The sequence below is a fragment of the Chinchilla lanigera genome, unplaced genomic scaffold (genome assembly GCF_000276665.1).
Source record: "Chinchilla lanigera isolate Chin_1 unplaced genomic scaffold, ChiLan1.0 scaffold00190, whole genome shotgun sequence".
Lineage (NCBI taxonomy): Eukaryota > Metazoa > Chordata > Mammalia > Rodentia > Chinchillidae > Chinchilla > Chinchilla lanigera.
The window spans coordinates 1008200-1021481 of NW_004955591.1; positions in this window are offsets into that span (position 1 = coordinate 1008200).

Genomic DNA, 13282 nt, shown 5'->3' on the forward strand with positions numbered 1-13282 from the left:
ATATCCACCAAGCAAACAAACCCCAAAGGTTCCTCCTTTTGATTATTAGTGGCCTGCAGGAAAATACAAAATCTCACCTCATTCTAATAGCATCTATCAGGACAGTCATTTGTTTCTTCATTCATCCATGGGAAGAATTCCCAGGAATCTTCCTTCAGAAATGCTCTAGTATGTGTGCAGGGCTCAATACAGGTGTTTGAATCCAGTGATGGGAATTAAGATAGGAATATCTGTTCCCTTCCTACCCCCCTGCCATCACCATCAGGTCTTTGAGCTAGGAAAATTCCCCTCTGTTTGAGCCTGAGTTGCTTTACATATCATCAGAAAATAGAATCTAGACAGTACTTTGTATTGAGTCTAGTCTCACAAATAATAATCTAATTACGACATTAAATAGCATCATCCTATTTCTACACTTTTAACAGGAAAATTCTTTGTGTCATTTCCATTAGCATAGATTTTATCTGAAAAATAAGTAGCAATGACAATTTCTCTATTAAAATAAAAAAATTATAATTGTGGTGTCTGTATTAGCAAATTGAAAATATGCTAAAATAAGTCATTGTTAGAGATCATTTAAACAGGCATCCCAGATCTCTTCAAATGATCTAAGATGCCATTGCCAGACAGCCCATCTTGTCATTTGTCAACAAATGTTTTTTATGTGCTTACCATGTGGTAGTCTGTCACTTTGAAAGACAAAAGTCTGTTTTCTGTTATATTAATCTAAATGTTTTAGGCAATTATGGAAGTTGAACACTTTCTGCAGGTTTACTGAGGTTTTTCTTTTATTGACTTGTCTTTCCTTTCTAGGCTGTAATAAATATCATGCCCTCTCCTAACTTGCACTGTGTTACATATACAAGATCTCTATCTAAATCCTTCACTCTTTGACCTTGTGTGGTTCTCTGATCCACTTACAGTGTCTCCTGGACAGCAACTGCCCCGGCAATGCTGATGTGGGCCTATCCAATTGCTCTCCTTTCAGTGTGTCCCTGTTATCAGTCCATTCCCTTCGGTCCAAACAAAGAATCTCCAGAACTTTAAAAACACATAGTTAGCTGGACAACAAAGCTCATCTATTGTTAAAATAATGACATGTCATTTTCCTCTAACAAAATAAATTAAAAGGAGAAAATGGAGAACTATTCTCTGTGCTTCCTTCTCTCATGCACTGTTCTAAGTGTACAACTGCAAATTCCAGGCTATACAAAGTGAAACAAAAAAAATCATGAAGAATAGCAATAAAACACCACATCCTGAATTAAAAGATAAAAAACAGGTTACTCTTTATAATCTTCCCTCCCCTTCTTTAACTTTATACCTTGGAGGTCCATGAATTTCGTGGAAATCCTCTTGCTCCAGCCACTGAAATACAAGATAATAATTAAGTCATCCCCACTTTTATTTATTTCTATGTGCTTTTCTGTTTCTTGATTTTATTTCCTACACTGTATTTGAGTTGTAACAAGTCTAGAAAATGAAAAGGACCAAAGTGCTCTAGCCAAAAGATTGCAATAAAAGTCAAGAGGTGGGAGTTTTCAGGGCACAACTGATCACAAACTATACATGTTACATAAAAGGGTATCACACCATCTAGATCCTGTAACTGGCTACAAAAAGAATTGAGATACCATCCTCATATTACTATATGTAAATGTGTAGTAATCTTGGCACAAAGTCTGTTAATAGAAACAAAATACAAGAAACAGTAGCAAAGTTATGTGAAATGATACAATAGCTGAGATTAGGTTTTATTTCAGTGAGGGTTTTATAATAATCACTTCACTGTTTGGGGAAAGTCAAGGTGACTTTTAAAAATCATATTATAGATCTGCATGTGTGTCACAGTCAAGATGTTGCTTAATAATTAGACTCTCAGTTTTTATAGGTTCAGGGCAGAAAAAAGAAAACATACTAATATTTTAACATCAATTTGTTTTTGGTATATATTGGAAAGGGAAAATGGATGGTTCATACATTCCTATTAAAAGTTTTTGATAGTTTTCTAATAAAAAGAAAATTTTTAATTTTCCCATCCCTGCTAGGTGAGGTAAGGTGGTTTTTAGATTAAGCACATTTTCCAATTTCATAAGGAATTGCTCTCTTTGGTTCATGGCAAAGAAGTGTTGTCTGCTAAACCATAGACAATAAAGGGAAACTATAAGTTAATACATAAAAATCATCTAAGTTGCACCATTTAGTGATACAACAATTAGTCATCTCCTCTAGCCTGATTGTCACTTGATATATGTGCATGTATTTTGTGCAATAAACCTCCATACGTAGAGAAAATAATGCATACACAGTACAAAATAGAAATCATTTATGAGGTTCTTGAAAAATATAATTCATTTACTTGTCTTCTTCCCATTAAATCAACTCTTTTATATAAAAATACTATTTATTATAGACATTGATAGAGAAGGAAATTCTTTAGAAGCCATGAAAACACAGCACATATAAAGATGTCAACATAACCAGTATTTGCAATTTCCCACTGAAGACCATCTTCTCAAGTAACAACTTTGCAATTAGGTAATTGTGACAACCCTGAATGTAGAGATGGGTCCTCCTCTGAAGCTTCTTATCTAATATAATGTCTGGGCTCTCTGGCAGTGATTTCATACCAATATCTTCACTTTTTCTAGTCATGGTTATTAGTAGGCTCAGCCAGTTAACTCTTTCCTGATCTCTTGCATAGGTCTGAGAGAAACTGAACAGGATGGTCAAAATTCATGAAATCAGTGCTCTAGTAATGTGAATGTCTTGTTTCCCTCAGAGGTGTACTGTATCCATGACACCTCAAGTCTCTTTTGTCCCCTTGATAGAGTTTGGGTATTAGAAGAACCATCTCTGAAGTGTCAGCTGATGACTATGCTGGTTGTATCTCTCTCTGAATCCTGAAAAAGCCTGAAAAAGTTTCAGGCTCACATTTGATTTACCTTAACTTGGTAATATAAACCCAAGATAGTCACTGATTGAACCCAAGGCTTTTCAAAAGATCAGGCAGGGTTCATAGGTTGACAAGACAATCATCGAAACAGCCCCCCTCCATATAGTGTGTTAGACACCTGTGATTTCCCCAGCAGCTGGGAGGGTGGTATAGCACAACCTGTTCTAGTTTATATTCAGAGTTCTGAATTTCACTTAATTCCTGTGGCTCAGATTTCACCTCCACCCTTCTCTAGGACCAACACGCCCACATTCACAGCTCCCATAAAAATATGTCAAAAACATCCCATGTTCTGTTGTATTCAAGGATGAACATGTATGACTTGAGTAGGTTATGGAATGGACCTGTGGGTATATGTGCCCCTTAATAAACTTAGAGACAAGTCTGTTATTTTCATACTTACCCCCCAACTTTCTTCTTAGAGATAACTGATTCCTCCACCTCCTCAACATTTCTGAGGTTCTGGTTCCACTCAGCCTGCTTCTTATTGGCTATAGAAGATCATTACATCATAATGAGACTTCTGGCGAAGACGAATCAGTGGCTGTCATTAGATGCGGGTCCCTGTGGTAGACTTCATGCTAATACTAAGGTAATGATGTAGTTTTGCACTTTGCCCTGGCTTCATCTATATTGGAATAATATGTAACCCTGCCACACACTTAGAAATTCTGTGAAGCATAAAGAGATTATATCTAGGAAAGCCTACTGTATCTATAGAAGGGAATGAAATTCAAATGCATTCACTATCAGCAAAAAATGACACAACAGAGACTTAAGTGTACCAATGGAACACAGAGCCATTCTTCTCAAAAATTTGACTATTTGGTAAAAACAAATATCTGTCACAGGATTCCTGCTCAAAATTACTATGCCTTTCATATGACTGTCTTAGTTAGCTTCATGGTGCCATACCTAATTACCTGAGACAATTAATTTATAAGAAGGGAAGGTGACATCTTGAAGCCAGAGAAAAACCTGACTTAGAGAGATCTAATTTGATAAGGCTTCCCACTTCCTGCCTGCAGACTCTAGGCATATAAATTATTTCTTATGTTTTGCTTCACAGCTTTGGACATTTTAGACTGTCATCAATCTTTTCACATTCCCTTGGGCCTGTGATGAGGCAGCATATCATGGTGGGAATATGTTTCACAGCAAAACCTCTTACCTATTACCAGGAATTAAAAAACAAGACCAAGAAGCCAAGACACTATAATCCCCTTTGAGGGAACATCCCCAGGGACCTAAAGACCTCCCTTCAGGTCCCACTGCCCAATGTTCTGCAATGGCAAGCAAAAACACTGAAATGACACCCAGGATTCAGAGACAGATTTATTTACTTCAATGGGCACGGATCAGGGTCATTTCCAGAATATCAAGGCCTGATCTCTAGTGGTCTCAGGCTTATATAGGATAAGCAAGCAGCAAGTACAGAGGCACAGTGGCTTGTCAATTGGCTATTGGTTTATATAATGTGCATCATAGTGATCTGCTATACATCACAGTGATCAGCCATTTCTAAGAGACAGAAGCAACCAAAACTAGAATAGAAACTATTACCTGGTCAACTAAGAAACTTAAGTATACTGGCTGGGGTGGCATTTTCTGTTACATTTCCCCTCTCTCTTAGTTTCCCCAGAAAATCTTTGCTAGGCATATTGCATGGGATCTTCTCAGACAAGGCCCATCTAGAAGCAGTAACATTAGGGTTGTCAGTGATCCTAAGATAGGCCCTAGCCAAGCTCCCCAAGACTGACTTATTACAGAGTTTTTTCACAAATTGATTTTAGGAAGAGACATAATTTAGGCCTGTCTGTTCTGTAACATTACTCTGGTCAAGGTAGTGAGGGAGTTAATCTGATCCAGGAGAGTGTCCAATGTGCCTTGGATGCTCACTGGATCTTGGTCAAGTGTTTGATTGACTGTTTTATTTTCTTGGAGCAACCATCTACAGAGTTTAAGGCAAAAACCACAGCTAGCAGAGGGTGGGGAAGCAAGGACTGGGGTAAGCAGCCTGAAAAGACATAAAAATTGAAGGGAATAGGTATGGAGCAATCCTATGAATTGTGTCCTCAGATTGCAGCCGTATGTGGATGGACGAGCATCCCCAGTGACCAGAACAGGGCTTTGAGTGCATCATCTCTTCAGAGTGAGCTCTGTGGTCCAGGTAAATTTTTCATCAGATCTAAGGCTGGAGTTTTGAAACTTGTAGAGGTAGTTAATATGCTCCTGGGTTATATATGTGTGAGTTACAAGCTGTTTCTTAACTTTTCTAGAGATTTGTGGCCTGTATGCTGTATGTAGTTTTTATTTAATCTAGTTTTCAAGTTACCTGTGCTACAAATCCAAGCCTGTTGTCACTACCAATGATCAAGAGTAGGTCATATCTAGGGATGATTTTTTATAGCAGAACCCTGCAAACTTTTATTGTTTTCTCAGTACAGATAGGGAATAGAAGGTCAGGGCTGGTGACACAGACACTGAAGCCTAAGCTGGCTGCAGGGGTTTGGGTGCCAGCACAGTGGATTGAGCTTGCAGAACATATGATGGGGCCAGGTCAGTCAATGGGATCTCTAGAGGTGGCTTAAGCCTCTGGCCTGGATTATTTTGAGTCATTGGTGGCAGGTTTCCAGACAGCAGCAGAAAACAGTTTCCTGTGCAGATCATCCCTGCAGGAGAGTTTTGGCCAAAATAGTTTTGTCCAAGGCGACCATAGCATATCTAATCTGTTGGACTTCATTCCTAACAGACCTACTTCCATCCATAAACAGGGTGTACTCATCATCTGTCGGGGGGGTCCATTTTTTAGAACAGTTCATCCCAGTACAGCATGTGGCACCTGGACAGTTAGGTCTTGGTGTAAGGTGAGTTTGTCACCTTTCTTGATCAGAAGGATAGTGACTTTTAGATTGCTGAAGCATAGGGGGAGGCAGCCTTAAGTGACTGGATCTGAGTATTTGTACAGGTAAGGCACTGGTACTCCCAGTCATCACTGTTTTTGCTAACTCAAGGATCCAGATTTTATAGAAGCCAGCAGCTCCAAGAAATGTTTGGAGTTTGTTTTTTGCAACCAGTTTCTGCCAGATATTATAGCAGAGCTTTTGTGCCTTTTCAGCAGGCAGTTTGGGTGTCATCAATCAGAAGTTTCTTAGTTAGCCATGAGGGCTTCTCTAAAGAGGGTAAACAAGTTTTCAAGCATCTGGGAGGTTGAGTCCAGGTCAGTTGGCTTTTGAGTCCAGAACTGGCATCTTTCCAGCTAAAGGCAAAGAGGGGCTGGCTGACAGGAGTCAACCAAAGGCAGAAGAAGGCATTCCTTAGGTCGCAGCAGGTGTACTAGCAGACTGTGGGTGGCAGAAGACTGAAGCAACAAATACAGAGGGCAATCATGGTGGCATTGGCAGCTCATGCATCTTAAACTGGCTTAATAGGCAGGATCTGTGTTTATGATGGCACAGAGATCTTGCCCAAGGTGATTAACAGCCTATCAGGCAGATGTATGGATGGATGCCGGTTTGTGTCTCCTGTGACATCTGATAGCAACAAGGGTCACAGTGAGGCAGAATGGTTGATGGCCAGGCCCAGAGATCTCTTCCCAGAAGCAGTAAGGGGACTGCCTTATACATGAGTTCATTTTCGGTGAGATGTCCTCCCAAGCTGCAAGTTTGTGCCTGGCAGAAGGGTAAAGAGGCAACAATCCAAGTTGCCCCAGTGATGGTACTGCGGGATCCCGGTGGCCCAGCTGAAGAAGGGAGCCCTGTTTGGCCTAGTCTGAGTCCATCAGACTGATGAAAGTGTTGTCGTCTGATCAAGGTTGAAGCTTTTGAGAGTTCTTAATTTTTATTTATTTATTTTCTTTTTCAGTGTCCATAGTCCTTATAGCTCATAGCCAGAAGCTGTCTGGTTGTCTATCAGACTGGATTTTTTTTTTTTTTTGCAGACATCAGGTATCTTTTTTACCAGTTTTCTGAGTAGCAGTAGTTAATGGCCTTCTTGCATCCCTTTTTAATGTCTTTGAGAAGCATTCCACTGGGATATTTCTAGGTGAGGTGATCTTTGAAAAGGTCATGGCAACTCACTCATCAGGGCTGACAGTCCAATTTTCCTCAGTCAAAATGTGGAACTCAGAAGAAATTGCTGACAGTCATTTTGGATGGGTGTTAGATGATGACATCTAAGCAGGATAGGTGTGTAAGCAGAAGGTTCTGGAGGAAGGGCCTATGTGACTAAATTCAGGCAATGACTAGCTAGAAACAGTTCAACTGGCTGGAAGTAGGTGCACCAGGAGTGGGGAGGGAAGCTATAGATGGCAGCATACGCAGCAGCAGACAAGTGTGCCAAGGCAGAATTTTCAGGAAGAATGGACCTATCTTTTCTCTGAGATGCAAGGAGTGGTTTGGTTTCATTTTGAACTCCAGAAAAGTCCTTTTTCCTACAGTCAGGGACTGTGGGTTTTGACTAAGTACCTCTCATCTCTAACTTCCTAGTGTATGTTGTGTACCCTTGAACTATGGCAAAACAGACAAAGGCTAGATGCCCCTCAGAGAGAGACCATTCAGATGCCCCCTTGGCCATGCACCTCACAGGGACATGGGCTTGACTTAGCTCAGGAGGGTGTAAGGCCACCAATATGCCATATGCCAATCACCACAGAACCACAAGTGAGGGTCCAGTGAGCCACCTTGACCAGTGCTTCCCAGTCTTGGTACACAGACGGAGCAGCCAAATGGTTATACTCCATTCCACTCACTCACATATCCATTCAGCAGGCACTCAGAGGTTAAACATTCCAACCACCCTTCCCTTGAGGGTGGCCTTAACTAACAAGAGTTTATCAAGCTCTTCCACTGCTCAAACTGAGCAGGATTGACAGACTCATTAACCGGGGTGCCCAAAAGGGTCTTATGGGAATCAGGCAGGCAGGCAGACAGACAGACAGACAGACAAACAGACGGATTTCCTCCTCCTCCTTTTGAGGTCCAATGGGAGTCACTTGAGTGAGAGGCCAGGAACCCTCCTTCAGATCTCAGAGGGAACTCAAGATATCTCCAGGGTGTGCCTTCCTGTCAGAACATGGAGAGGTCCTTCCTCTTCATAAGGACCATGACCTAATGTTCCACCACCTCCTAACGGAACCAAACTATGGACCACGGCTTTAACACAATGGCCTTTGGGAGACATTCAAGATCCAAACTGTAATGTCAGTCTTCTGGTCATTTCTTTCCACTGTGGAGCACCCATAGTGCACCCTTGGTGCTTCTTAATGTCTCTTAATTTTAATCCAGCATACATGTGTATACATAACAGCTGTTAACATAAAGAAAATATCCATCAGCATTGATACAATATATAGGACTGTGGACAATTAACTTTGTGTCAAACTAGCAAGGCCTCAGTACTCAGATATACGGTAGATCATTTACATATATGTTTGGCAAAGGGATGTTTTAAGATGAGATTAACATTTGAATCCATAGAGATTGGGCAAAGCAGAACATTTTCTATAATGTGGGGGAGCCTCCACCATTCAGTTGAAGGTCATAAAAGAGAAAAGTACTGGTATTTCCCAGCTACAGAGAAATTCTGCCTTCAGTCTGCCTTCAGACTAGAACTGCATCTCTTCCCTGTTTTTTCAGTCTTCCAGCATTCCCAGCAGATTTTGGATCTGACAGCCTACTCAACTCCCTGAAAGATTCTCCTTCAATCTTCTTTCTGTCTTTCTGTCTCCCTGTCTCTCTGTCTCTCTGTCTCTCTGTCTCCATCTCTCTGTCTCTCTCTCTCTCTGTCTCATACAAACACACACACACAGCCTTGATTCGTCTGTTTATTTAGAGACACCTAATGCACATCATAATCCTGTCTTTCACAAGTGAATTATTAAATACTCCTTTTAATTTTTTTATTCAAAATTAACCAACCCTCAGCAGTTTGCTCAATGTATATAAATTCCATGGTGGCATATGATGGAGACCAGTATGAAGTGGCTCTGAGCAGGACTTAAAATTAACCAATTGGCTTTCTATATGTCCTTATGAGACTGTCCCAGGGTCAGTCTCCTGGCCTAGAAATGGGCAGAGGATTCATAGTAAGTGAACGTCTATGAATCACTGGTTCTAGCTGAGGCCTATAGTAGCCTGTGATGCCATGATGCCTAAAAGGACAAGACAAGGCCACAGATGAGGATACCTGGTTCCAATCTCAATTAACTAGATGAAGATGGTAGCTGTGGGCATCTCACTCCTGCAGTGAAGGTCTTCCTGAAGATAACATAGTTCTCCTAAATTAATATAATTTATTGCTTGGAGAAGTCTTTGAACAGACTCACAAGGTCCTGCTCAGATTCCCATGCTTTCTTCAGTATCCCCCTTCCCTTGTTTGGAAACCAAATAAATACAGGCCACCCAGAGAAGTTCTTTACCTCAGCCCCAGAGAATCTTGAATTCTGCTAGAGGGTTTTGCTCCTTCTGGAGCCCTAAAATCATGCCAATTTTATCTTTCACTTAGCCTTTACCATTCACTCATTTGGGGGGTTGTGGGCCTGATCAGTCTGAGATAGATACGGATTTCTGATGAAAATCTTCCTTTATAGTTGATGAATATTTCCAGATAAAATCTCATAAATATAGCAGTAGTCTCTGTTTGATTTAGCACTCGTAAAGCCGAGTCCATTCGCATTCTCTTATGATTACAGTAATCAAACGTTCCTATACCAAATAACCACTGAACATACCCTAGCATATGACTCCAGATTAGGGATACTTGTATTTTTCCACTGAAAAAACATTCTCAGGTGTGCACATGAGGACATAATCTTCACTTTCATTTTAAAAATCAAAACTACACAATAGGCAAAAACCAGAGTGATAATCGCCCCATGGCTGGCCTCCTGGGTGTACTCGTTTTACTTTCAGTGTTTTCCTGAGTAGAGAATCTGACATATACTATGCAATCAAGAAATATCTTGCACTTTCCATAAAATACATAATTGTTGCTGAATTAAATCCCATGCTTAGCAGAAATCATTTGAGAATATAACCCCAGGAAGTGAAATAAACTTGTGTTAACATTATACCTTTTCCTCTAGCAGGCATTGGGATTGAAGCCAAGACAGACCTGGTAAGCCTTCCCACTTTCCGTCTGCTACCCTGACTGACTCTTGAGGCCTGTATATTATTTCTTACTGTATTACACAATAGACCAAAAGAGTACCTGAAAAAGAATTTCATTCTTCTGCAGAACTTCATTCTCTCTCTTAAAGTGAGTGTTCACTTGAAGATGTGCAGATGCTTCCAAATAACATTCTATGTCAAAACAGGACAAGGTCTCAACCTTGCTTTCCTTCGTTATATATGGTATGTGTGTGAAAATCAGGAAAGAAACACATTACATGGTATTGGCTAGAAGAAGTAGGCATTGGGTGTCTTCCATAAGCCAAGCACTGTGTGATCTTTTCTTGCATGATTTCACTTCCTCACCACAACAACCCAGTCTAGAGTGTGTCTATATCCTCATCCTCCTAATGAAGATGAGGTTCATCTTTATGAAGCAGCATCCTCAAAGTCACCTGTACTACTAAATGCATGAGCCAGGAACTGTCCAAAGGATATTCTGGCTGCATGTTTTGTGCTCTTTCCTCCCTAATTCTCTGCTTCAAGGATAATTCAGTCCCTGTGGTAATGAGGAAAAACCCTTCAGTCCAAGGGGACACACGGGACCTCCATCATCAGCATATGCAAGAGATAATGTTGAGTGAGAACTCATGTACTTGTGTATGGTCCAGTGGTGAGGAAGAAAGTGGCACACTTTGAAACTTCTGGCAGACTCCAGGGCTACAGATTCCAAAGAACTATGACTTCATTTTTTTTCCTTGACCTTCAATATTGTCACAGATCTAAAACAATGTTAAAAGAGCGCAAATACCGTGTTCTTCTCCTTTAGAAAACTAACAGAAATAGTTTCAGCATTTTATCATTTGGAACAATGATAGTTCATAAGCTTGAGAAAGTACTTTCCTCCTGTTAAACCACCTGCTAATTTGGGGTTTCTTTAGGATGAGCCACTGAAAGTTTCCAGAGGGGTGGTATAGTGCAGTGGTTGGATGCGTAAACATGGAATCTGGGATACCTGTGCTGAAATCTTAGACTCAGCCACTTACCAGGGGTGTGACGTAGCGAATTACTTATTTCTCCACTCTTCTGTTGTTTTCTCATCAATATAAAGAAAGTAATACTCCCCTGAAGGATTTCTGGGAAGATGAAATAAACAAACGCCCACAGTGCTTATTGGTGCTATTATAGGCCTCATGTTATCAAGTGTAATTTCTTTATTGACAAGTCTGTGGTTTCCCCCCTTCCACATGTTAATGAAGTAAATTAGCTTGTATGATTTCCAAGTAGTCTTTCATGCAATGATTTCACAGATATTTGTCATGTGCTAATATGATCTAACCAGTGGTCCCGATGCTAGAAAAAACATAGCAAGCAAAGCTGAAGCAGGACTCTGCTGAACATTGAAAGCAAATTTTCTTTCATTTTGAACTATCCATAATGTAAAACTAAATGACCCAAGAGATTCTAAATTTGGAATGCTTCCCGTGAGAGTGATGTCCACGAGGGGTGTACTATGGAATTTCAGCTTCCTGCTCCCCCACAGGAGCACAGTGTGGATAAGAATAACGTCTTGGTTATGTTCTTGTTGCTGGGACACAATACCCAACACCCAGAACATAAAGGAGGAGGGGTTTATTTCATGCCATGCATTAGATGTTTCAGTCCATGTTCAGCAGGGTTAAACACATAAGGTCATGGCAGAAGGGTATGCAGGGAGAAAAGCTATTCATGCTATGGCAGCTGGAAAGTAGAGCAAGAAGGGAGGAGCCATGGAGGGAGAGAGGGAGATAAACCTTTCCAGATCTCCAGTCATCCCCCTCTTCTGACCAGTCTTCCCCTGACCCCTCCACCTAGCAGTACTCAGCCAGAAGAAGCCCTCACAAATCTAATTACTCTCCACAAGCCCCTGCCTCTGAGCACAAGAGCCGTTGAGGGGACATACATATATAAACAATTATATTTTGCCACTGGCCCCCAAAAGAATCATATGAATCTCTTTTTGCAAAATGTTTTGAATCCATCTCTAAGATTTGCCAAAGTCTTAACACTTTTAGACTTGCTGTAAAGCCCAAGTCCAAAATCTCCTCCGAGACATAAGACAAACTCTTAGCTGTGAACCCTCATAAAAGTCAAAAAGTCAAAAGCAAAGTTAAACACTGCCTACATACAATAGCACGGGAGAAACATTCCCATTTCAAAAGGAAGGAATACGGGAATGAAAAGCAATGGGACCAAAGTACGTAGGTTATACAACAGAGCAAACATTAAATCCTGTAGCTATCTGTCCAGCACCCAGGGTGAGCTGTGAGTGATTCTTACAGGTGAGAAAACTTTCATAAGATAATCAGTAAAATTCTCAGGAAATTGTAACAAATACAAAAAATTGGAATAATTTCTTACATCTCATGGTATCATAATGGGATGAATATACAAAGTGGTGGACAGTGAACAATTGACTTTTGAACAATCAATGAATCATTGAAGAAATCACAGAACAGGGTGCAAAACTCCTAGAATCAAATCCAAATGAAAACATAATGTATCAGGATCTCTGGGATACACGGAAGGCAGTTCTAACAGGGAAGTTTATAGCTCTTAGTATGTACATCATAAAAAATTATAGAGATTTAAAATGAAAAACCTAATTAGGCACCCCAAGGTCTTTGGAAAGCAAGAGCAAATTAAATGCACACCCAGTGGAAGGAAAGAAAGTGCAGAGCTGAAATTAGAAAGAAGATATTAAAAAAACAATACAAAGGATCAGTGAGATACAGCTGGAGTTCTGAAAAGGTAAATAATATTGATAAATATTGAACCAAACCAGACAAGAAAAAAGAGAAGAAAGATCCAAGTTAATGCAATTAGAAATGAGAAGGAAGTGTTAGGTCAGACACAGAAATACAGAGGATTACTAAGGAATGTTTTGAAAACCGATATTCTGATAAATTGCTGACTCTAAAATAAGTACATTTCTAGACATATATAACCTACCTAAATTAAGTCAAGAAGGTATTTTTAAAACCTGAACAGACATACAAAAACTCTAAATAGACCAATAACAAGCAAAACATTTATGCAAAGTTTCCCAACAAAAAACTGCAATAGCCAGGTGTTGTGATGCACACATGTAATTCTGGCACTAGGGAGGCTGAGGCAGGAGGATATCCATGAGTGTGGGGCCAGTCTGGGATACACAGTAAGTTCAGGGACAATCTCA